The following is a 24292-nucleotide window of genomic DNA, read 5'->3' on the forward strand; positions in this document are numbered from 1 at the left end:
TGTGGGGAGAAGCAATCACTAACTTGGGACAGTGATAATTCAAAGGAAGGGAAGGGACGCCGAGGTCTGGGGTTGCTTCAGTACCTTTGTTCCCTGAGTTTTGACTAACAGCCATCCAGTTTCTGACATTCACCTTCTCACAGTAAGTAAAGGACAACCAACCAACAAAAATGTACATTTGGGTTCAGCGTCTGGCCATGGGCCGCTGACTGGTACACCTTCCTGATCTGGGACAGATTCTTGGTTGAGAATCCAGATTCCAGTCTTCTTTTACTCCACAAACCTCTTAGTTTTCAGGGTTAAATCTGTTTATCTTAACGGGTTTTCATCTCTTTCCACAAAGGGACAAAATTTCAGGTCAAAAACTGTAGTCATACCCAGGGCTTAAGAAAATATTGGGTAGTTAAATGGTAATTTATTGGTATACTGGGTATAATATTGTTTATTATTGGTATATTGGGTATAATATAATATAATATAATATTGGGTAGTTAAGTGGTTATTCCTCCCCTGCCCATTCCCAAAAGGGAACGCATGGGCTGGATAATTACACATCGGCTTTTTGACCATCAACCCCCAACAGGATTTTTCTTTTCTACTCTGGAAGTGTTCGTTTTTCAGCCATGGCCTGTCCTGTTGTTGGATTGCCCAAGTGAGAAAGCTCTAGATGTCAGAAAGTTCTTTCCGACAGTACAAAAGATTCTGGAGTGGACGTTCTTGTCTTCTGCTGAACTTAGAGCTTCCCTTTGGAGAGAGACATAACCAAGACTAACGTCCCTTTCACATACAGTCCTTTACATGTTTGAAAATGGCACGAAGCCATGGTTCCACCCACCAAGAAAGCCCGTTCCTCAAGTCATTCTTTGAGTAACATGTTTTCTAGAACTTTACCCAGCTTATCTGTGCCTTCTAGACAATGTAGTTTTCAATATGCCTAAGTGCCTACCTGAAACTGAACAGCCTACTCCCAATGAGGACATCCTGTCCAGCCCAGAGGGATGAAGTTACTAAAAAATCTGCATTCCACTGTTGTGCCCATACTGAGCTGGTGATCCAAGTCTTTAAGTTTCATTATAAGATTTGGTACCATTCTGAGCCTTTAAGTGCCCTTAGGCAATCAATTAAAAAACAACAACAACAACAACAACTAAGAATGAGATTTGCATTAATACCTGTTAAATGCATCTTGGGGCTGTAAGACCGTGTTCTGGTCTGCAGAGGCCATGTTAAACTCTCGCTGACCCTCAGGGCCGGAGACCAGGAGCAGGAAAACTACATGGGGATAGATATTTATTTTACATAAATATATATTTATTTTATATATGTGTATGTATGTGTCTATATAAAGTATATTTCCTGTTTTGGTCAGAATACATTTTAAAAATACACACAAGTAGCACAAAAATAGATTCTTGCTGCAAATGATTTAATCAGAATATAAGAATATGCAGGAAAATGGGAAAGCCCATACTCCCACCTCTTCTCAGATGTAACCCAGGGAACCATGACCTTCTATTTATGTACGTGCATATGTTTGTACATAGGTATGTATTTTTGATACAAACGAGATTGTACATTACTGTTCAGTGACCTTTTTTTCCCATTTAGTAACTGTCTTGGTGACCACAATAGAAGGCATAAACCTACCTCATGCTTTTGAACTATTGTGTGGTACGACTATAGCATAATTGATTCAACCAGCTCGTAGATGGTCACGCGGGCCTTGTCTCGCTCATAGACTTCACCGGAAATACTTCGCTTGTCTGTGCAGGTCTTTATACACTCCAGTAGAGATGTTTAAACCAGGGTCACCTGCATTCGAAAGGGTCTTGTTACCCTCCATTTGTCTTCCAGAAAGGGGCACTGGGTTTGCATCCTCAGGAACCTGGGTTTCATACCAAGGAGTCTGTGTGCTGCTGTAAAGACCCATTGCTGTCATCGAGCTTTGCAAATGTAGAAAGAGAACAAACAAAAGCTTACTTGTCTTTCAGTACTCTTCCTTATTTTAAAAGAATATGTGTGTTTGTGTTTGGATGTCTCCTTTTCTTGACAGATGAGGGAAATCCCCAGATGAAAGTCTGTGAAATGTCGGGGGGTCAGGGGGGCGACATTCCAGATCTCTGCATCTATGTGGAAGACATCACAGACGCCACAGTGGGAGAGTGACCTCGGTGTGCCTTGATAGCCTCCCCGACATGATGACAACTCTTTATGGGCTCCTGGGCACAGGCCCAAATGCCTTCCGGGCTTGTCTAATTCTTCGGAGGAGATCAAAAACAGTGAAGCCAGCAGATCCCCCTCGTCAGGACTTTGGGTTCCGGGGACCAGGCCCTCGTGGGTGTGCGGCCCAGCTTGCTTATTTATCAGCAGTGACCTCGGCCAGGTTATTGGATTCTGCTGAGCCTGCATTTCCTCCTTTATGCAAGAGAGGTAATACTATCCCAAACTCAGAAGGCACTGGGGGAGCTTAAAGGAGATATTGTGAGGAAACCAGTAGCGTGGTTGATGGAAAGAGCAAGCTGTAGATACGTTAGCCCTTACTATTACTGTTGTTGTTGTTGTTGTTTACTACTGCCACTACTACTGCTAAGCCTACATACATACATTTATTTATTTTGTGTGTGTGTGTGTGTGTGTGTGTAAAGTATATTTTCTGTTTTGGTCAGATATACATTCTCACTCCTTTCCAGTAAAGTCAGAGTCTTGCAAGGACTTGGAGCTCACAGTGACAAAGGCATGGGTGAGATGGCTCCTGGCGATGTGCTCTTACCCACCTGCAAGCTTCTGGAAGCCTGGGGTGACACCAGTCCCCTGCTCCTTGCATTCCTGAGGCAGGATTGAGCGGTCAAGTCACCTCTGTCGAGCCAGCCAGGGTCAGACCGGGAGGCCCACAGTGGCTAACTCCAGTGGCTGCAAATCAAACCACTTCCCGGGGTCCGGGCTCCACTTTGGGGACACAAAGCTGATCCCAGGCCCTAGCCTATAGAGTCATGGTGGAGACTCACTGAGCTGCCACGTGTGAGGCTCTAGAGCAGTGCGGGGCACCCCACAGGGGCTCAGCAGGCATCAGCTCCAGTCACTGTTCCGGGGGGAAGCCATTGGCGGCTGCCTGTAGGAGGAGGCTGACTGACCGCAGAGCCCTCCGCTCCTGGCCTCCTGGCCGAAAGGCTCAGCACCAACAGCCAACTTGCATTTTCCTCCACCCCGCAGTTGGCGGCCGTGCTGCCCCCTTCCTCGCCCCGTGTCAGCTCACCGTGGATGTGCTCCTGCCCAGGACCCTAGTACGGAGGCGGCCCTTCAGGCAAGAGGGTGCCACATTCCTGAAAGATTCGGGGCCGGGCAGGGCCCGGTTCCCTCCTCTCAGCTCGGCTTGGGGCCAGTCCCACCGTGGCTTTGGTGAATGCTTTGCAGCCCTCAGGAATGAGGCTCCGGGACAAGACTCATGCGATTCCCTGCCAGGGACAGTTGAGAAAGCACTAGTCCACGTGGTGCACATGGGAGAGAACTCAAGGGACCTCCTGCTGATTTGTACAAATGACACAGTGCTGTCCAGCTTCCCAGAAGCGCCGGCCTTCTTTCCCGAAGTTACAGGTGGGGCTGAAAGCCCATCTGACAACCAAGCTGAAGAGGCTGAGGCCATGCCTGGGAGGCAGAACCCCAAGGCAGGGTGGGGTGGCTCTCAGCTCCCCCTTCTTAAACGCCAGGGAGAACTTTCTCCAGAATGCTCTCCCATCCAAAATGGAAAGTTAAATTCAATAGTCTGGACTTGGGTGGTGACTAATCTTGGTTTCTCCTTTCCCCGTTGGGCTGAGTCGGTCCCTGGCGGCCCATTCATTTTAAAGGGTTTGGATGCAGAGAGAAGGAGGGCGTCTGGCGGATTCTGGGCCTTGAAGCATGGCACCCTGCTTTGTTCATGTCTGGGTGGGATCCGTCACCGCCAGGCCCCTTGTTCTCTGTTCACCATTTTGGGGACTTCTTGATGCCCTAAGAATGTGACTGGGCCCTGAGCTCCAGGTTCCAGCGTCATGCCCCAGAGGCATACCTGGGGCTGTGGGGTCAAATAGAAATCTACCTCCCCAGCAAGGACATAGGAGGGATCTGGACTCCTAAGAAGCCTCATTTCTGTTCTCTTTTACTGCTGGGCTCTCAGCACCATACCTGAGGCAGACAGAGAGGTAAAAGCCCAATTACACATATCACTGGATTCAATAAGGAATAAACACAGCACCTGGGAGGGACATGTGCAGAGCACTATGCCCGCCATGAGAGGATGACTCCTCTCTGATGTGACAGTCATAATAAGGTCAGGGCCTGTGCTTTACAGCCCTCTATGCTCTTAGGGTGCCTAACACCACAGAGCAAGTTGGGACAGAGAAAGACAAGGAGCTAATATTCTTCCCCAGTGCCAGGAACTGTTTTCTATGTTTTCACTACTACTATTTCATTGAACTCTCCTAATCACCCTAAAAGCATTGCTAATTTTAGCCTACTTTACACATAAGTGGATTAAGGTTCTGAGACAGTGAACTATTTGCCCGGAGTCACACAGATTGCAAGAGAGGGGTCAAGATTTGAACTCGGGTTCGCAGGCTGCAAAACTGATAAATTAACTTCTGCCGAGGGTCCTGAATCTTACAGCAGCCCCTCCCTCCAAACTCTTTGCTGAGTTTAGATTTCTCTGGCATGATTATGGCTGCTAAGGACCTGGGTGACCCAAAGCCTCTCCACCCACCCCCATCCTGCCAGGGAGAGCTGACTCCCCCTAATGGGCCAGGACCCCAGGGGGCAAAATCATCTTGGTTCCAGTGAAGGATGTGATTCAAACCCTGTCCCTCGCCTCCCAGCCGAGGATTTCCCTGGTGTCTGCCCTGCACGATTTAATCTCTGTAATTTACAGTCTGGTCTTGGGAGAGCTTAGACATTTTTCCTTTAAAACAGTGGCTGGAACATGCCGAGAGCTGGAAAGAGCATTCCACATGGGCTTCATGACTAGACCTGCTCCGCTCAAATCCATTACATTGAAATTACTATAAAATTCACACAATTCCAAATCTCCAGAAATGATGGTTTTATTTAGAAGTAAATGAGCAAAGGGATGATTTCATAGACCCCAATGCCAAAATATTAGCTCAGTGCTTCTCAAATGTTTAGCTTTCAGGACCTCCTTACACTCCAGAAGATTATTATTGAAACCAAAAAACTATTGTTCAATTGAGGTTATATCTACCAATATTTACAATTTTTGAAAGGCAAATGCAACAAGATTTAAAATATTTATTCATTGGAGAAGAATAAACCTAACACATTCATGTTAACGTAAATAACATGTTTTAGGGGAAAATAACTATATTTTCCAAAACCAAAAATATTAGCAAGAGTGGCATCATTTTACATTTTTGCAAATCTCTTTAATTTCTGACTTAACAGAACACGGATGAAGACTGGTATCTGACTCTGCATTCAGTCTGTTGTGATCGCCAAGGTCATGCGGCCCCTGAAAGGCCCCAGTAAAGGTGAGAGACGGAGAGGAAGAAAGGCGAAGACCAGCCTATGACCATGGTTTGAAACTTGGGGATCCCCTGGCAGAGTCCTGGGGACCACCCACTCTCCTCTGGAGTCTCTGGATCACACTTTGGAAACCATTGCCTAAGCTTAAAAGTGTGATTTTTTTTCTCTGGTGTGTCTCTCCATCCAAGCAATATCTAAGGGGCTTGATACAGGAAGTTGGTGGGAGTGGGGGTCAGTTTCAGGGCCAGTGATGCCCCAGCTACTGGTTTGAGGAGGAGAGCCTTGGACACATAAGAGCCCTGCGACAGCCTGGCTGGGCTCCCCCGGAAGTACCATCAGCAGGCGTCTGGCTGGGAGGAGGCACCTTAAGTCCCAAGTAGAGCTCTGAAGAAGAGGCAGGCTGGTAGCCGGAGCCCTGCTGCCAGAGCCCAGGCGCTGTCTGAATCGGGTGGCTGGGAGAGCTGGGGGTCGGGGGGCGGGGCGGGAAGGGTGGTGGCAGAGGTGGAGGGTGGGGGATCCTGCTCAGGTGTGAGCCACAGCAGCTTTTCGAAGGACAGCAGCTCTGCCAATTGTAATGACGACAATAAAAATATACTGCCAGTAATGTGGAATTACTATTTATTGGGCACTTGGACCCAGGCAGTGTGCCAAGCACTTGACCGAAATCCTTTCGTTAATCTCTCACCCCTAACCCTTTGAGGTAACTATTAACTGTAATCCCTCTCGTAGGGACAAAGTAAGGTGGGAGCAGTTAGAATTACCAACCAACGTCACACCACTGTCTGTGGCAGCCGAGCTGAAATTTGAATCCAGGTCTACCAGACCAAAAACTCTCTCCCAGCTCCCAGCTCCCAGCGGGCAAACTCCTGATGGAGGAAGATCCAAGTTCAAGGGCAGGAAGCCTGAATGTGACTGCTTCCCACTGGATGAAGCATGGGGACAGAGTGGACACCCCTTCCAGTTTTAATCACCCTCTTGGGGGCTTCAGAGCTGAATATGGGGGTCATCAAAGACTGCGGGCAGGGAGGAGCCAAGATAAAAGCACTGGGTGTATGGCCCCTGGCTTTTGGGGGCTCCCCCAATGACCCTCCCGACCCAACTCTGCTCCCACCCCGCCACCTTGCCATTGTTTGCCTCCAGTGGGGCAAGCGTGGGCATTGGCATGCCACAACCACCCCCCAAACCTTCCCCCTTGAAGGTCTATAAGAACTACATCCCTTCAAGCCCTGCCTTGGGGTCCTTCAGAGCCCTCCCCATCCGACCGTCTGGCACAAGGCCACCTCCACAGCCCCAGCCTTCTGAGCTCAGGCTCCCAGAGGTGCGAACTGCTCCTAAATGAGCTCTATCTGCGGTTCCCTGAAAAAATAAACAGGGAGATTGTGTGAGAATTCTCTTCCAAGGCATCCTCCCCTCTCCCTCTCCAGAGGCTCAGAGGAGTTCAGCTTTGCACGAACTTTTAATTTGCGTGCAGACAAGCACAAAAGGCCCAACCGGATATACCTGTTATTTCCCAATGACCTGAGAGTCCGAAGTTTATGTTAAGCCTTGGGTTATGGCTCAGCTTGCACGCAAGGCTCCAGGACTCCTGCAGGCAATTGAGAGGTGGCGCTGGAGAGGACCGAGGAGCCCCAGAAGTGACAGCACATAATTTAATTCCCCCTAAGCTTTCCAAGCATGCAGACTGTTCCTTTTTTGTCAGCCTATAACCTAAGTGATTTGTTCTACTCAGGCAAGAAATGTCTAATTTAAACCATATTGCAGCTAAACCCCGGTGAAGAGAGCTCCCTGCGTCTTGGTGTGTGTGTGTGTGTGTGTGTGTGTGTGTGTGTGTGTGTGTGTGTTGGTGGTGGTGAGGCTGCAGGGAAGCTGAGGGGAGGCAGACTCCCTCCAGCCCAGGTCCCGACTGGAGAAACCGGCATTCTTGGGCTCTCACCACCGCACTCATTCTTCCTTCTCATGCTTCATCCCCTCATGAAGGGGTTTAGTTTTAGTCTGAGTGTTTCCAGGAGAGCTCGGGCTGCCTGTGCCCTGTGTCCCGGGTTAGAGTTCCACGTGAGCCACCAGTGGCTGTGGGACTCCAGGCAAACTTCTTTCAACTCCAGTCACCATTTTTGCTTTCCTGAAACACAGCCGGGAGTGGTGCAGACTAGTTCTAGTGGCAAGTCATTTGGTGTCCTTGTTTCAGAGGGAAGCGATCTGTACCCCAACCTGGCTTTGCCTCTAACTAGCCAGGGATTTGAGACAAGAAATCTCTGGGCATCAATTTCCTCATCTGGAAAATAAGTGAGTTGGATGAGGTAGTCTTTGAAGTTCTTTCAACTCTAAATGATTATGTATGCCCTAAATCACTTCCAGTTTGACAAGATAATAAGAATAGTAGCAATTATTACTATTATTGTTATTATTACTATCTGTAAGTCCCTTCTATGGTTCCAAAGAATTCACTAGCCAGGCAAATCTTCTAAAAAAATACTTTTATATGCCTTACTTCCACAAAACAAGGAGGATACCAGACCCCCGCCCCTCCACGGTGAGATGTAATACGAAAGTTCTAGTCCGACTCATTCCCGGCAAATTATTGAATTTCCCCTGTAACCTCACTAGACAGCTAAAAATGGTCTCTGAATACAGCCTACACTTCAAGGCTGTTCCCTCAGCTAAAAATGCCCCCACCCTTTCTCTGCTGTGAAAAGCCTCATTTCCCTTTTGTTCCCCTCCGCATTAGGGAAGGAATTGTTTCTCCTCTGAATCCCTTGAGCACGTCGCACTATTATTCCATTGACTTCATTCTGTCATGTTATTTTTGGTTTCATATCCAATCTATCTCTGCTTAACTAGACCCTCAGGACCTGGGGAGCGGGGACGGGGTCTCTGCACAGCTCGGCCTCACTGCTCCCCCTCTCCTCCCTCTCTCCCTCTCCCAGCACCTGGTATATATTCAGTGTTCCTAGAAGAATTAAACTGTTGAGCTCTGTGGATTTTATCACAATGGGATAAGAATGCTCTGTGGGTTAGAAGTTCACAAGCCTGGGCTGAGCAGCACTGATCCCCACCCCCCTAGGATCACTGATTAGGCTGGTGACCACAAAGGGGGGGTTAGGGCTTGGAGGGCAGGTTGGGATCCCAGGAGCATGTGTTGTGAGGTGCAGGGGAAAGCTGGCTTTTTAGTGGTGGGCAAAGCCCCTAGATAAGATGGACTGCATATTCTCTTCTCCTTACTTAGCCAGGTTTAGAACCAGCTGGTCGACCCTCCTGTCAGAATGTTTCATAAATAGCACCCAACTTGGATTACATGGGAGTGTTTCTAAAATTTAAAGAATAATTGCTATTCAGGTTTACTTGCCCCAGGCTCTTCTTTCTTCCAGGATGTGGTAACTCTCTTAGGAATGGTTTCCTTTGCCCCACTCTTTCTCCAAGATGGACCATAACGTGCATCAATACCTTCCTTGCCTTTGGTGTAAAGTCATGTTTGGAGGCATCAAGCTCTGTGTAGGCTTCTCATTTTAAAATGAACAAGAATTTAAAAAAAAAATTTTTTTTCTAAATGAATGAGGATTTGAAGTTAGCCTAATTAAGAAAAGTTTAGACAAGGTGCTTTAAAACACCGTGGTAGAGAGATAAGGAAGAGCTGTGCTATCGGAAAGGTGATTTCATGTTCAGCAAAGCCTTTTTACAACGAGAATGAACACACAGAAAAGTGTTGTCATGAAGACTGGCAACCGCCCCCCAAAAAGTTTCTGAAATCCACCCTTGATTATTGCCCTCTTGCAGAAGGAATCATGGGTGCTGTACGTTTTAAACAATTTCTCCAGAAAAGGATCCATTTAATTGAAAAGCTGAACAGAATTAGAGCTTAGATAACTATGTCCTTGGAGGAACCTTTTTCTTAAAATATGTGAATAATCTCACCAAAGACATCTGAAAAAGAATCTTATGGTTGTTGTACATAGGCCACTAATGGCAAAGAAAGTTGGGGATTTAATTTTATCCAGGCTAAAGAAAAGCCAGAGGAGGAATAGAGGTCATTTCTGGTGACCAGGAGATCACTGTGTTGGGAATTCCGTGGATAATAGGTTAGAGTCCTTTTGCTTTAATAATTGGGATAAACATGGCAGATGCAACTTTACAAAACATTCTGAGAGTGAAAGAGGCAGGCAAGGCTGAGACAATTTACATGAATGCTGGGGAAGCAAAGCAGATAAAACCTGTTTGCTACCACAAGTGCGGATGGGGAAGCAACATTCCAGAAATGGAGGAAAAATGAAGGAGATCTTGGGTCCCTAAGGGGAGAAGCAAGGCAGCGCTTGCTGGCCTGGAATGCTGGCTCAGAAGAAAAGGAAGGGTCGGGGGGGTTATTTTTTTAAGAATATGTCTCAGCAGTTATAATGAACATGGCACAGCTGGCTCTCAAAGATGGGTAGGAGGTGAGAAGGGTAGCCAGGGCCTGTGGCAGATCGGGGGGAGGGGGCCTGGGGGAGGAAAGAGGGCTTTGAACCAAGGACAACATCTGGCAGCTTAGGCGGAAGGACTGCCAGACTTGAGGTCCAGAGACCGAGGAGAGAAATGGAAGGGCAACAGGAAGGACTTTGGGGGGAAGGCAGCAGGGTGGGGAGGGGATTCTCCTTTCCAGATCTGAGAGGGGACTTCCCACTGAGGAGGTCCATGGAGGAGGGACGGGAAAGCCACCAGCGATGCCAGGAAGGCGTGTGGTATGAGGACCTGGTCTCCAGAAACAGTTTCTGCAAAGATGGTGACACCACAAGCCTGTGTTCCTTCACATCCGCTCTAAAAGTTACAGGTCTGTTTTGTCAACACTCTGTGAAGTTGGCCTCATTGGTGGAATTCTGCAAGACAGCTTGCAGTCACTGGAGGCTATATGTGACCCAAGAAGAACCAGGCCCTTCTCTGAGGCCCCAGGGCCCTGGAGCCAGTTCTTTGGGTTTCAAACCTTTTCTTGGAGATTTTGAGAACAGTGAAATTGGAGAGAGTGTTTACCTTAGAGTAATGTCAGGGAGCAAGAATTTCTGTCCCCTCCAAGGTCCTTCTAGCTGACTGAGAATCAAGTTGATGTGAGACAGATTAACAGGAGAAAATCAAATTTCATAGTGTACTAATGGGGAATCCACACAGATGTGGAAATTCCAGAGACAGGCAGGCAAAGTGAGGTATATATATGTCCTCCTGAACTAAAGAGAAGGGGTAGGAGTCTGGGCCTTTGAAGGGAAGAAATGCAATTTATAGGGCAGTAAGAAAAAGAGCAGATGTTTGGTAATTAGATTTTTGCCCTGCCCTACAGATGGGTCACTCAGATAAAATTTATCTCTGGTAATAACCATTCTTCTGGGAAAGATTTCCAATTTAGATTCTTCTGTGTAGTTAAGGGAGAGGCAAAGAGTTTCTCTCCACCCACAGGGTCTCAATTGCTTTCAGCTCAAGATAATCTTCAGGCCAAAGGGGTCCATCTTGGGACGGCCTGTCTTTGGCCCTATGTTCCATCCTCTGAAACTTGCTGAAGTTTCACACATTAAACTTGAGCTGGTAGATTGTTTTGTCTCACTGAAACACTTCTCCTTGGTCTTGACAATAAGTCAGTTTAGTTAAACTCACTTTAGGAGGTAGTGATGCACACGTATTCTCCAAGTTAGATCTATGGTTCAAGTAATCAGGTATTAAATAAGAGGCATTTCTACGGAAACAAAAGAAAAGCGGTGGCTAACGATTAGATCAAATGATAAACCAGTCTCTGTGTTATGAGGGTAGCCAGTTGAAAAGACTTCTAGATGTCAGGCTGGAAGCATGGTCACCTAGAATGACGACTGGCCATGGTAATCAGACAGATTTTCCTGGTTTATCGATCAAATGTCTCTGGTGATCCTTTGAGTGGCCCATAAAGCCACAGGCACAAAGATTGTCTATACCTGAGCTACTGTGGTGATTTCTCTGAAGCTTATGTCACATTGTTCATATTAAGTTTACAGGCCTTAGGAAGAAGGGAAGTTTTAGTTCTCATTTGATTCCAACTCAGAAAGATGGGAGAACGTTCAAAAACATTAGTTTGGAGAGTTGCAACCAGACATTGGAGGACACTAGAAGAAAGCAGGATCTAGTCCAGTGAATAATGAATAGTGTTAAAATATAATATTGACAGGGGGGGGACGCCTGGGTGGCTCAGTTGGTTGGACAGGGGGCACCTGGGTGGCTCAGTTGGTTAAGCATCGGCCTTCAGCTCAGGTCATGATCCTAGGGTCCTGGAATCAAGCCCCACATCAGGATCCCTACTCAATAGGGAGCCTGCTTTTCCCTCTCCCTGCTTGTGCACCCTCTCTCTCTTTGTCAAAAATATCTTTAGGGACGCCTGGGTGGCTCAGTTGGTTAAGCAGCTGCCTTCGGCTCAGGTCATGATCCCAGCGTCCTGGGATCGAGTCCCACATCGGGCTCCTTGCTCCGCAGGGAGTCTGCTTCTCCCTCTCCCTCTGACTCTGCCTTCCACTCTGCCTGTGCTCGCTCTCGCTCTCTCTCTGACAAATAAATAAATAAAAAATCTTTAAAAAAAAAAAATCTTTAAAAAAAAAATCTAATATTTACAAAGGTGTGTTATGAAAACATAGCCTCTCTATAATGCCCTCATTTTTATCAAAGACACCCAAATATTAACTTATTTGCAAAATAAGTCTCATTCCCAAAAAATAAAAACAAAAATTAAAAAGCCTCCCAAACTCAGCCTGATTATTTACATACGTGAAACAATAATGGTTGACCATACAGGCTTTTTAAACTTTGCTTTGCTGGAAGTTTTCATAAGGAATCCCTAGAATGAACTTTTAAAAATCTCTTGAGGCGAGAAGCCAAGCCAAATCTGGCTTGGGAAGCCAAAACTTCCTATCTGATTTCATCTGCAATACTTATAGATTTGGATGAATTCCTTTCTTCTTGAGATTGCAACATATTCTGAGTTCCCTGCACCTATCAGGAAGTGATAGGCTTACCTGGTAAGTCTGCTGGGGACTCTGTAAGCAAAGTCACCATGACAATATTTCCAAGGGGCCTTGTGGGCTCCCTAAAGTCAACCTTAGTTTCTTAAAGCTGTCTGTTTATATCTGAGACTATGACATTCCAGCCAAAGCCTTGGTGACATACCCAAGATTTCCAATTGTGCCCTGTCATAGAGAGAACAGATTCTTACTGAACTTAAGCAAATAAATTTATTGACATAAAATGTAAGACTACTCACTGAGAGTTTCTGAATTCTGGTGGGTTCAAGTAGTAAGATAAAATAAACGTTCCAATTTATTCATGAAAGTCTATTTTATCAGATTGCTGTCAGTTAGCCTAAGAGAAAAAGTTTTCTTCAATCTAGAAAAAGCAGGATTTTTAAAAAGTCAGTGATGTTTCAAACAAAAAGTCATAAAAATTATAATTATCCTCCTTAGTATAATCAGGCCCTATGTAGACTATTAATTCTTGTTTTGCTTAAATCCAGTTTTTTGACTAGTTCTGGATTTTTTTTTTTTTTAAATCTAGTTCAGCTTTATGGTCTTGAGATTATCAGAAACCTGTACTCAGAGTTCTTTCCATGTACCTCCCTGAAGATAAAGCACATCTGCAGGAAGCTTTTATAAAAGCATTTGAGTAAAAGTATAACCATCAGGAAATAATAAAAGATTCAAAAATGGCCACAGTTAAAGATCTGATTAGAGTTCATCACAATGCAACTGACAAGGAAATTTGGTTAGTTTTGTGATGCACAACAGGTCAAGATAATAACATCCCAGGACATGAGGTTTCTAGGCATTTCATATACTTTGTAGAACACTGATTTAAAATACACACACCCTGATTTTAATAATATATCTACATAAATGTCAACTAACTGGCTTTACTATTACTTATTAGACAATGCTTCCCATGTAATTTAACGCACCAAATGAGCCTAATTATTTTAATTTCTCAAAAACTTGTTTTTGAAAAGTTCCAGGGGCCCTCTGCAAGGTTCAGTTAGATTGTGGTCAAAAACTCATTTTAGAATTCAATTTTTGGGAAACATAACAAGAAATACCAATCAAAATTGATTAAATAGGATCCCAAATCCCTATGAAACAATATCAAATGATCTCTGTAAACAAAATGACAATAAAATGTTTCAAACAGGTGACATAGCTGTGAGCAAAATTTAGCTCTTTTAATAAACACCAAGACTCCATTTTCTTAAGTAATCAAAGACCTCATAAATTTAGGAGACTATTTGGGCAATACAGATCATCGTGTTTTAGGCAGATAACTTAAAAGAGAAAGAAAACCTTTGTTTCCAGTTTCTCTTTAAGCACAGACACATAGTTTAAGAAAATTCTGTCTTTTTCTCAAAGAGAAGAGAAAATCTTACTTTTGCTCCAGTGTATTTTTGATATTAAAATTAATTTAGTTACTTCAACTTATCTTAATCTTAGCCAGTACTGACCGTGCACAAGATTTTATTCCAAAGAGTCTTTTTCCATAAACCTTCTGTAACTTTTCTTTTTTACATTCAGATTTTGCCCTAAGTTTTCCCTCCAGTCTCACTTTAGGACAAAATTACTTTCTTTTCCTTCAACAAAGATATGCTTTTTTTTTTCCCTACCAAAACCACATACCTTACCTTCCTTGCATACAGAATTATCTCCTTTAACTCCAGTAGTCTTAATTACATTTATTAGAATTCTTCATGCTTAGAAACCTTAATTTTTAGTGAAAACTAAATAGTAAGAAATTGTGAATTGTCTGCTCTATCAGAATTTTTCAGATTGGCAAAGTTATGAATGCATTTCATAATTATTTTTATAATTATAATTATATATAAATATAATTCATAATATTTCATAAAAATGTGCTTTTTCATAATATAATCTGTTGATAAAGCATAAAACATGTTTACAAGTAGACCCCAAATTTTTTTAAAGATGTTATTTATTTATTTGACAGAGATCACAAGTAGACAGAGAGGCAGGCAGAGAGAGAAGGGGAAGCAGGTTCCCCACTTGAGCAGAGAGCCCAATGCGGGGCTCGATTCCATGACCCTGGGATCATGACCTGAGCCAAAGGCAGAGGCTTTAAACCCACTGAGCCACCCAGGTGCCGCAACAGACCCAAATTTATCTTGAGTTTCTCTGTAATAAGACAAAAGTAGGCAAGTTATTTTCAGCATTTAATGTTCATTATTTAACCTCATTTGGAAATTATCTGAATAATCAAGGAATTTAACTTTACTCACCATTTAACTTAGCAACAAGTTTAGGTTACCAAAGATTTCAGAAGTCATTTAAGAGTTAGCCTACAAACTTTTCTTTGGCAAGAGAGTTAACATGAACTTATCTGACTTCTAGTAAACACAAGCAGAATAAAAGTTTTATACTGAATACTGATTAAAGATATGTCTATTTTAATTAAACCAGCAACCTTATATTAACTTTCGTTTCAGACATTTTCCCAAATCACAGGAACTTGAAAAACACTTAGGTTAGTTTCTAGCTTTCTGAATGTTAAATTGCCCAATCCTTACAAGTGTTTGTCTTCCAACTAACTAAAATAGACCTCTTTTACAGATTAATTTTAGTAGTACCATCCGGAGACAGAGAAAATATTTCACATTTACAACCTACAACACACAAAAATACAAACACAACATGCAAACAAAATCTTTTACAGCTTTTGCTTTTTTACTGATATTTGTGGAGAGAAATTTATAGGCCCAGTTTCCAAATATTTCCCTCTCCACCCCTGTGGCCCCACAAAAGATTTCTCCCTGAAGTTTCTATTTCAAAGAAGGGCTCTTAGGTTCTAGAAAAGGAAGGTTGGGGGGAAGTAGTTTAGTCACAAAGACACAGAGAAAGTACCCAAGTTCCCCCTCCCCCGCCAAGTGGATATTTGGAACAGATCTGCCTATTCTCAGATGCGCTGGAGTTTGGACATTAGAGTCTTTTTAGCAATTTGGATTTTAAAATAGCTTCTTCCCTATTCCCCTGCTCCCTCTTTCCTTCAATCTCAGGAGATCATGGTCTGTGTTCATATTTCAAAGACATAATAAGATTTATAATTTTAAGGGACAAAGGAGGAATGTAAAAAAAAAAAAAAAATCCCTAGAGATTCAGGATAGTTGCTATTTAAAATTTGCCTTTTTTTTTTTTTTTTTTTTTTTTTTAAGTACAGGATAATTTTGTTTCAGTATCTTGCTCTTTTATAACACCCATAAATATTTTGAGAACAGGTGAGCTTTGTAGGTTGGTAAAACATAGGTGGGCTTTGTCTTGTTTCTAAATTGCATTTCTGGTTTTGGAGAGATCTATAAAATAATGACAGTTGTCCCTAATTCCCCAAAGATCAAATTACAGCCTGAATAGTGAAGGACTGGCCCACCTTTTAAGCTAAATTTGCTTCTCTTTATCAGGGAGACTTTTAAGTAAAATGGAAACCAAAAAATTTATGCCTCTATAGTCTATATAAAACATTTTAACAAAAGCCTTTTTTCTGGGTATGCCATTAACTTTGGCTTCTACTAACCCTGATTACTGGCCGTTTGCAGATCATTTGTAGGAAGGCCTATAAGAAATTCTGGTCCTGTTTCTTCTTGTGAAGAGAACATAGTGTAAATATAGTCAAGTATTCTTTTGTAATTTGGCTCTAAATTTGGTAGTATCTTCTAGATATTAGATGTAAAAGGGCTTCACAGTTTTAAAAAATCTGCTGCTGTCCGGGAGACATGAATTCTTCTGTGATAAGCCGTCTAGGATACACCAGCAAAGGACTTTGTGTAGGAATGCCTGAAGCAGTCAGATCCTGATTAGGGAGCCCTGGAAGGCAGGAACAAAGGGAGCCTTATTGCCGGTCTCAGGAGCTTTTGTTAAATTCCTTTTCTGGCTTTCAGTATTTCCAGGAGCAACCTGTATACTTGAAACCTAGAGATGAGGCCAGGGTGCTGCTCTCTGTAAATCTTATAGGGAAAGGGAAGTTAAAACAGGCAGATAAGATTTTTAAGAAGGGGAGTTTATGTTGGATATGGATATTTATTTTTAAGTCTTAAGCCTAATTTCTGTTTCTTTTTTAAAATTTTATCAAAGGAGTCCTTACAACTAGTCAGACTAGTCATTATACTAATAAGACAATTGGAGCTCTTCCTTTTATAAATATATATAAAATTATATATATTTACATATTTAATTTAATATTTATTTTAGATATTAAAGATTTAATATGTGTTTTATAATAATTTTATGAATAAAATTTTATATTTATTTATATTTAATTTATATATTTATTTTTATATAGCCTAAATATAACCAACTTAAAGGATCCATTGCCCTGTTGCTGGTGAGTAGGATCTATTAATAGCAACTTTAACTAGTAAGCCTTCTAATGGCTTAACTGAGGATGCAGGAGGTGTCTGGAGAGGGCAGAGACGATGCAGCCTCCATGACCCAAACATTTACTCCTGAAAGTAGTCTCCGAAGCAAAAGCTTTCACTGCAGAAGCAGGAAGAACTGTGGAGTAAGAACAGTGTCCCCCCAGATTGTGAGCCACCTCCAGCCATAGACCTGCTCAGCCGTGACACTGAGCAGGTGCTACAGGAATGGGACTTTCCAGCACCAACAAGCAACAAAGGTTGAGATGACGAAGGTCCCCGTAGGTGGGTGCCTGTCACGACAAACTCCATGGCTGGACAGAGAGAAAGAGACTTAAGACCCAGTCTATCTGATTGGCCACCAAGGTATAGCCCTGTTCATGTGTTCTTTGGATGGTGGAGATCAAAGAGAATGTTCTCACTGGTCACAGAGCCAAGCTCTTAGAACATACAACAGGACAAAAGGAAAAATCTCATCCAGTGTATGCACATGACCAGCTTTATCTAAGCCTTGGGTCTCCTGGAGCTGAACTACCACCTACCAGAGATATACCACAGTGTACCTCATTGCACGCTCATTTTGTTCATGGGTGACCTTGTGTCAATCTAACCTGTTCCATGATCAACTGAGTCTAACACCTCTTCTTGAGGTGGCAAGTGCTCTCATGATGTTTAAGTGCTCAACTCATATCCACCATTTTGAGGCTTTGGCTAAGGTGTACCTTAGCAACAGCCTTTACCTCACATGCCCATTGGCCCACAGCAGAGTTCGTAGGACAAATAATGCAAAAGACACAGGCAAAAGAAAACAAAGACAGTCTCTGAGAGGAAACGGATCAGCAGCCAAAGAGTACCCTATCAAATTTAACCAGAGTCATTTAGTCCAAGGAACTAGTTTCACTAACACTTTCTCCTGCTCATCTAAATTTAGGAAGAGAGAAAAAGGACTCATCTCATCATTCTCACTTCGTCAGACTCTGCACATAGAGATTCCAGGAGAAAGTAAGAAATCTTGTTTTCTGCCAGCTGTGAGTCAGATGTCCTGGGATCTCTCAGCAGCAGTGTCAGGGAGAAGGGTGCCCTGATCTTTTAGGACATCCACAAACATTTTGAGAAAAATAGGTGAGTTTGGGAGATGGGTAAAGATAGGTGGGCTTTGACTTGTTTCTAAATTGTTAAAGTACCCCGCTGAATATGTCAACTGTCAGAGAACAGGAAATCCTATCCCGATCCTATCTCTGTCAGAGAACAGATAATCCTGTCCTATCCTAAGTCCAAGGTCCTTCTAGCTAGACTAAGAATCAAGCTGACATGAGACAGATTAACATGAGAAAATCAAATTTCATAGTGTACTAACAGGGAATACACACAAACATGGAAATTCCAAAAACAGACAGGCAAAATGAGGTATATATGTCCTCCTGAACTAAGGAGATGGGGGTAGGGGTTTGGGACTTCAAAAAAAAAAAAAAAATCATAGGGCAGTAAGAAAAAGAGCAGATGTTTGGTAATTAGATATTGGCCCTGCTCTACAGATGGGTCACTCAGATAAAAATTATCTCTGGTAATAACCATTCTTCTGGGAAAGATTTCTAATTTAGATTCTTCTGTGTAGTTAAGGGAGAGGCAAAAAGTTTCTCTGGAGCTCACAAGGTCTTGACTGCTTTCAGCTCAAAATAATCTTCATACCAATGTGACTGGTCCCTAGAATAATAATAGCATCAACCACTCCCTTGGTGCCCAGTAGGCTTAAATCTCCTGGGATAATTAGCTTAGAAAATTCATGAGTCAAGATGTCCATACAGTGGGCCCCACGAAGTCTAAAGAGGAGGGATGGATAAAGCCGAAAGCCAATAGACTAAGTGTGTGTACATGCAGAAACATTCATCACTGTGCCTATTTGTAAAAATAACTTATACATATACAAACGTATTTTTTCCTACACATTTAGTCCAAATGTTTGTTAAGATATCTGAAAACTACTCCAGACCAAAGCCCACCCCATCTTATTTTTACCTTAAAGGCAGTGTTACAGAGATACCCAAATGATCCAAGAAGAAGATCTTAAATACACAAGGATTTCCTAATTTTTCCCTTTTTTCCTTTTTTTTAAAAAAGATTTTATTCATTTATCTGAGAGAGAAAGAGCAAGAGAGTACAAGCAGCAGGAGAGGTAGAGGGAGAGGGAGAAGCAGGCTCCCCACTGAGCAGGGAGCCCTATGAGGGGCTCGATCCCAGCACCCTGGGATCATGACCTGAGCTGAAGGCAGATGCTTAACAGACTGAGCCACCGGGGGACCTCAAGGATTCCCTAATTTATCACTGCATGCATGATGTAAATAATCACCCAGAGTGCTGAGTTGGATAATGTCCTTTTAACTGAATTATAAGTTAATTCAGGATGGGGGTGTTAGATTTCAAACATTAGTGGCAGCAAACTGTAGAAGAAAAGCAGAATGCTGTAATTCATGACCTAGAAAGAAGAGTAACAACTTCTAATTTCCACTCATCCTTGGTGTCATATGATATGTTTCAGAAACTCACTTAAAATTGAGAAAATAAGCTATTCCTAATTATACTCAAGTAAGGAAATAGTTCATTTATGACTCTAAGAAGATTAGAGAATCTTTAGTGTGTTTGTTTAGAAACTATGCCAAAATTTTCTTCGGAGGCATAAACCTGGTTTTCCCTTTCCCTTAAAAAAAAAAAAAAAAACCGGGGCGCGGCCGGAAAGGGGGCCGCCCCCTCGCCCATCACGCAACGCACGTTCGTGGGGAACCTGGTGCTAAACCATTCGTAGACGACCTGCTTCTGGGTCGGGGTTTCGTACGTAGCAGAGCAGCTCCCTCGCTGCGATCTATTGAAAGTCAGCCCTCGACACAAGGGTTTGTAAAATTAACAAATAAAAAAAAAAAGAATAAAAAAAAAAAAAAAAAAAAAACAAAAAAAAACCTTTAGAAAACCGTACGTGTGTGTGTGTATACACATGCACATATTTAAAGATTTATTTATTTATTTTAGAGAGAAAGAGAGTGACTACACATGCAGAGCAGGGTGGAGAGGCAGAGGGAGAGGGAGAGAGAGAATCTTAAGCAGACTCCACACAGCATAGGGCCTGATGTGGGGTTTGATCATGATCTGAGCTGAAATCAAGAATTGGATGCTTAACTGACTGAATCACCCAGGTGCCCCAAGCCAAACATATTAAAAAGGGGGGGGGGGGAGCTTCAAGTGCAATTACTCCATTCAGAGATCTTGACAATGAACTCACCCTGCTCTGAGTGTGAGATTTTTGTACTTTATGGCACATGACTCTGGAACAGAGACTTTGTCATACTCACTCACCATTCTTTTTTCCTCAGTGCTTGGCACCTAGTAGGCATTCAATAAGTGTTCACTGAATGAGTAGATAAATGATATGACAATCTGTATTTATTTCTTTTTGGGCTGTCTTTGTCAATTTTTGGTATTGACTTTATGTGTCCATTACTGAGAAGGTGAAGGGGTGGGGGAGGAAGAAGATGGGTTTTAAGGGCCAAGCACTGAGCCCTGGGGTGGTCCAGTTGTTCAGAGCCCATGTGGAGGGGAAGGTACTGCAAAAAAAAACCTGAGCAGAAGCCTGTAAGTTAGAACAGAAACCAGCAGAGTATATTATCATAGAAGTTGGGATGGTTGGGTATTTCCAGGAGAGTGGTTGGCTGTAGACACTGCCTCTACTGCTGGAACTCAAGTAAGTCAAGGACCAAGATGTGTCCTTCAGATGTGGCAACATGAAAGGAATCTGTGATCTAGACAAGAACAGTTGGAGTGAGTAGTAGGGACTCACCGGGAGAGCATGGAGAGGGGATGGCCAGTGAGCAGTTTGTGGTGAAGAGTGTGAACCACTTGTTCCAGAGGGAAGGGAGCCTAAGAGAAGTGGAGTGAAGGCTAGAGAGGCCATGGGCTCAAGAGTGGAGTTTTGTTTTATTTGTTATTTTTATTTTTGATTTGTTTGTATTTTAAGATGGGAGATGAGTTTCTTGTATGCTGTTGGCAACGATCCAGGAGAGAAAAGATAGAGATGATGATGATGATGTAGGAAGGAAAGGGGATGTTACAGGAGAAAAGTCCTGGAGCAGTTGGGCAAATGTGGTTCGAGTGAGGTGTTGATCCTGGTTAGCCACAAGGGCTCTGCCACAGTGAAAGAGAAAAACAGAGAAAATGGGGCTCCAGTACACAGTGTATGTGGCAGGGATTGGGGGTACACTGATTTGGGGGTGGATAGATAAGTGTGTTGTTCTCTATGGTTTCTTCTTCTTCTTCTTCTTCTTCTTCTTCTTCTTCTTTTTTTAAGTAGGAAACCAGGATATCAGTTGGACATGGGGGTGGGGGAGGGATGCTGTAGGGTTAAGAAGAAATGAAACCAATTTAAAGAATCATCTTGTAAAGTAGGAAAGCCAACTAGGTGGCAACGTGTGGTAGGATTGCAGTGCCGAGTGTCCATTTGAGTTCTATTGTCATGAATTTGAACTGTGACAGATTTGGGGATTTTCCCAATAGTCATGGTGGAAATAAAAATTGTTGCCACTCTTCTGGAGAGCAGTATCTTTTGATCCAGCAATCCCCTTCTAGGAATTCATCCTAAAGATAGATGACAAGTTTGCAAAGAGGTATATACAAAGATGTTCAACAAAGTATAATTAATAGAAAATAATTGGAAAGTACCTAAATATTTAACAATAAGGGATCGGATAAATAAATTATGAGATATCCAAGGGATATTTTGCAGCTGTTGAAGACTATAAGTCTACACTTGTTGATATGGATAGAGAGTCAAGACGAGTTACGACTGAGAATAGAAAATTGCAGCTTTCAAAGAGGCGCATTGAGTAAAACCTGATGTGTTGAACTCTGACACGGTTGCTACAGAGTTCTCGGCTGATCCCACAGGGTGGACAGGAAGCTGCGATGGCCCTTTCATGGTGTCTGGAATCAAAGCAAGGGCCCAGGGAAGGAGTGAAACCTTGGCTGAGGCAGAGCCCTTCAATGGGGAGCAGTTCCCAGTGGGGCACTCAGCAGCTGACACTCCCCACAGCTGAGGGAGCGGGGAGTTTCTCTGTCCTGAGGGGACCTCTGGGGGAGAACACCATAGCATCCACAGGAGGCCTACAGTTCCCAGGCTTTAGGTAGAGGTAACTGTAATGTCTGTTGTGTGTTCCTCTTTGGGCTACTGGGAGGAGCTAAGGAGATAATCCATAAGAAGTTGCTCTTTCAACTGTAACAACTATCAATGGAGGTGTTTTCTTAATCATCATTACCTGCTGTTCTATCCTGCCTCAGTCATCTTCACTGGGTCTGAAGGATCACATTTTTTCTTTCTCCCAAGCTTTATTCTTGGGTCACTGACACAGGAAAAAAAATAAGATGAAAAAGCAGGGTAGAATTCTAAAAAAGAAAAGGTCCTGTGCTTTTCTGCCTGGCTTCTGTACAATCCTCAGAGGGTCCTGTCAGGAGCTTGTTCCTTCCTCTTGTCCGGCAGGTGGACATCCTCTCCCCGGCCAGGGTCCGGATCTGAGTAGGCTTGGGGAATGACCCTGCGAAGGTCCTCCCACCTTCTTCCACCACTGAGACACAGGCCCATGGATTATCTTGGAAAGATAGGAGAGAAAGGAAAAGCCACTCAGGGCAACCACATGTCACAGTAGCAAGAGGAAGTTGTAAGGGAAAAAACTTAAAGCCAAAGTGAAAATCTGAAGAGAGGCCACAGATACCTTTCTTGTGGAGAGTCATACAAGGGGAAAGCAGAGAAAATGGAGACAAAATATTTTCCTGACTTTTTCTACAGAGGATTTTGTTTTCCTGTGAAGCTTGTAAACATCTCTTGAAAGAATGTGTGTGGTCACACAAGTTGAAGGGCTGAACAAATTACGTCCTTGATTCCAGATGGTTTTAAATGGTAGCAGAGAGGAAGAGGACCGGTGGAGGCTCCCCACCCACACCACAGGCCTCCCATTCTCCTCTCCCAGGGCCCCTAGTTTGAAAAGAGCTACTAGGGCTGCTTTTCAGACCCAAGAAATGCCTGCAGGCTGACTGACAGGCATTCAAGAATTAAAGGTTTGTATTTCCCCCAGTGCTACAAGCCATCAACACCCCACTCCCCTTTCAGACTCTGAACTACTCAGAAATTCTCAAACAATAGATCACGGGGCTCCTAGAAAACAAAAGAGCACAAATGAGAGAGAAAAACCACTCTGGGTCCCAGGAAAGAAGGGAAAGGTCTCTGTCTGCAGAAACACACAAGAAAGAGAACACAGCCCTGCTAAGTGCCCTCAGCTGCCAATGAAATGCTGTGTCATGGGATTTTGAGGGTTATAGGGCCAAACAGCGATCTCATCATCTTTACTTGTGCCTTGAGCCAAGGTTATGAGTAGGCTTATCCTGATTGTAGTTGAAGTATCTGGCTGGGTGCATCCAGACATGGGTTCCTAGATGAGAACTGAAAATCATGAGAATGTGGGGGAACACTCACAATACACCCTTAACTGAAAATGGCTTAATAGTACATCATTAACATAAACCAAACAGTACATTGGGTAGGATCCCAATTTTGAAAAACAAAATAAAGAACTCTCAATATGCCAAGTGAAAAGATGGGAGTGCCAGATATAAAATGTTCAAGTGTTTCTCTTGGTGATGGGATTCTTTTCTTCCTCCTACTTGGCGGTGTCTTCTGATTTTTTTCCCCTACAGTGGTCATACATTTTTACTGTCTTCTGAGAAAGAGGCACAAGTATAGTTTGGTCAGAGGAGCTGGAGCTGGTTATGTAGTTGTGAACACTTCACAAATGCACAAGCACATGCATACACAGTATAATAGATGGGGGGAGTGTGTGCACGCTCATGCCCACGTGTGCCCCAAGGCTCTAGGCCACTCCTTCCATCTCAACCAGAATCCTTTGTGTCTCTGGTGAAGACACAAACTGCTCAAACCTTGTGTAAGCTTCTGGAGAGATGACCTTCTGGAATGGAACCCCCAGGCTTCTAACAAGAGTTCCTGGCAGGTGGCCATTGCCAGTGTAGGGATAATAGGACTACAGGGACCCTGGACTCGGTCTCCGCCATCACTCTCTGGGTGGGAGAGGGAAGAAGAGGAGAGGACCATAGTTTGCTGGCTTGCAGCTTTGTTCGGACGCCCTTTGGCAGAAGGATTCACGCATGCTGCCACGTTCTATAGGATTAGAGAGGACACCTCCAGAGAGGTGAACCCGAAAATTGCTGAGCTCCAGGGACAGGAAAGAGACTCTGCCAGAAGAAGCACCCGCAGGCCATTGGCACTCAGCTGAAAGAGGAAATGGATGAAGTGCCTGATTCTCCAGCTTTATGTTCCCATCCCCACTTTCAGCGGTTCTGGATTTCCTCTGACAGTAACAGCTTCCT

At 43.5% G+C, this 24292-nt stretch overlaps 1 long non-coding RNA gene across 1 annotated transcript in view; it reads right to left on the reverse strand.

The window, feature by feature from the left end:
- Positions 1–14430: 14430 nt before the first annotated feature.
- Positions 14431–24292, reverse strand: part of LOC309872083 — a 111684-nt gene continuing 101822 nt past the window's right edge. Inside the window, exon 6 of the long non-coding RNA XR_014315652.1 lies at positions 14431–14648. This is a non-coding gene — a long non-coding RNA (uncharacterized lncRNA). The remainder of the gene's footprint in view (positions 14649–24292) is intronic.

Source organism: Mustela nivalis (assembly GCF_964662115.1).
Source record: "Mustela nivalis genome assembly, chromosome: 8".
NCBI classification, from domain to species: domain Eukaryota; kingdom Metazoa; phylum Chordata; class Mammalia; order Carnivora; family Mustelidae; genus Mustela; species Mustela nivalis.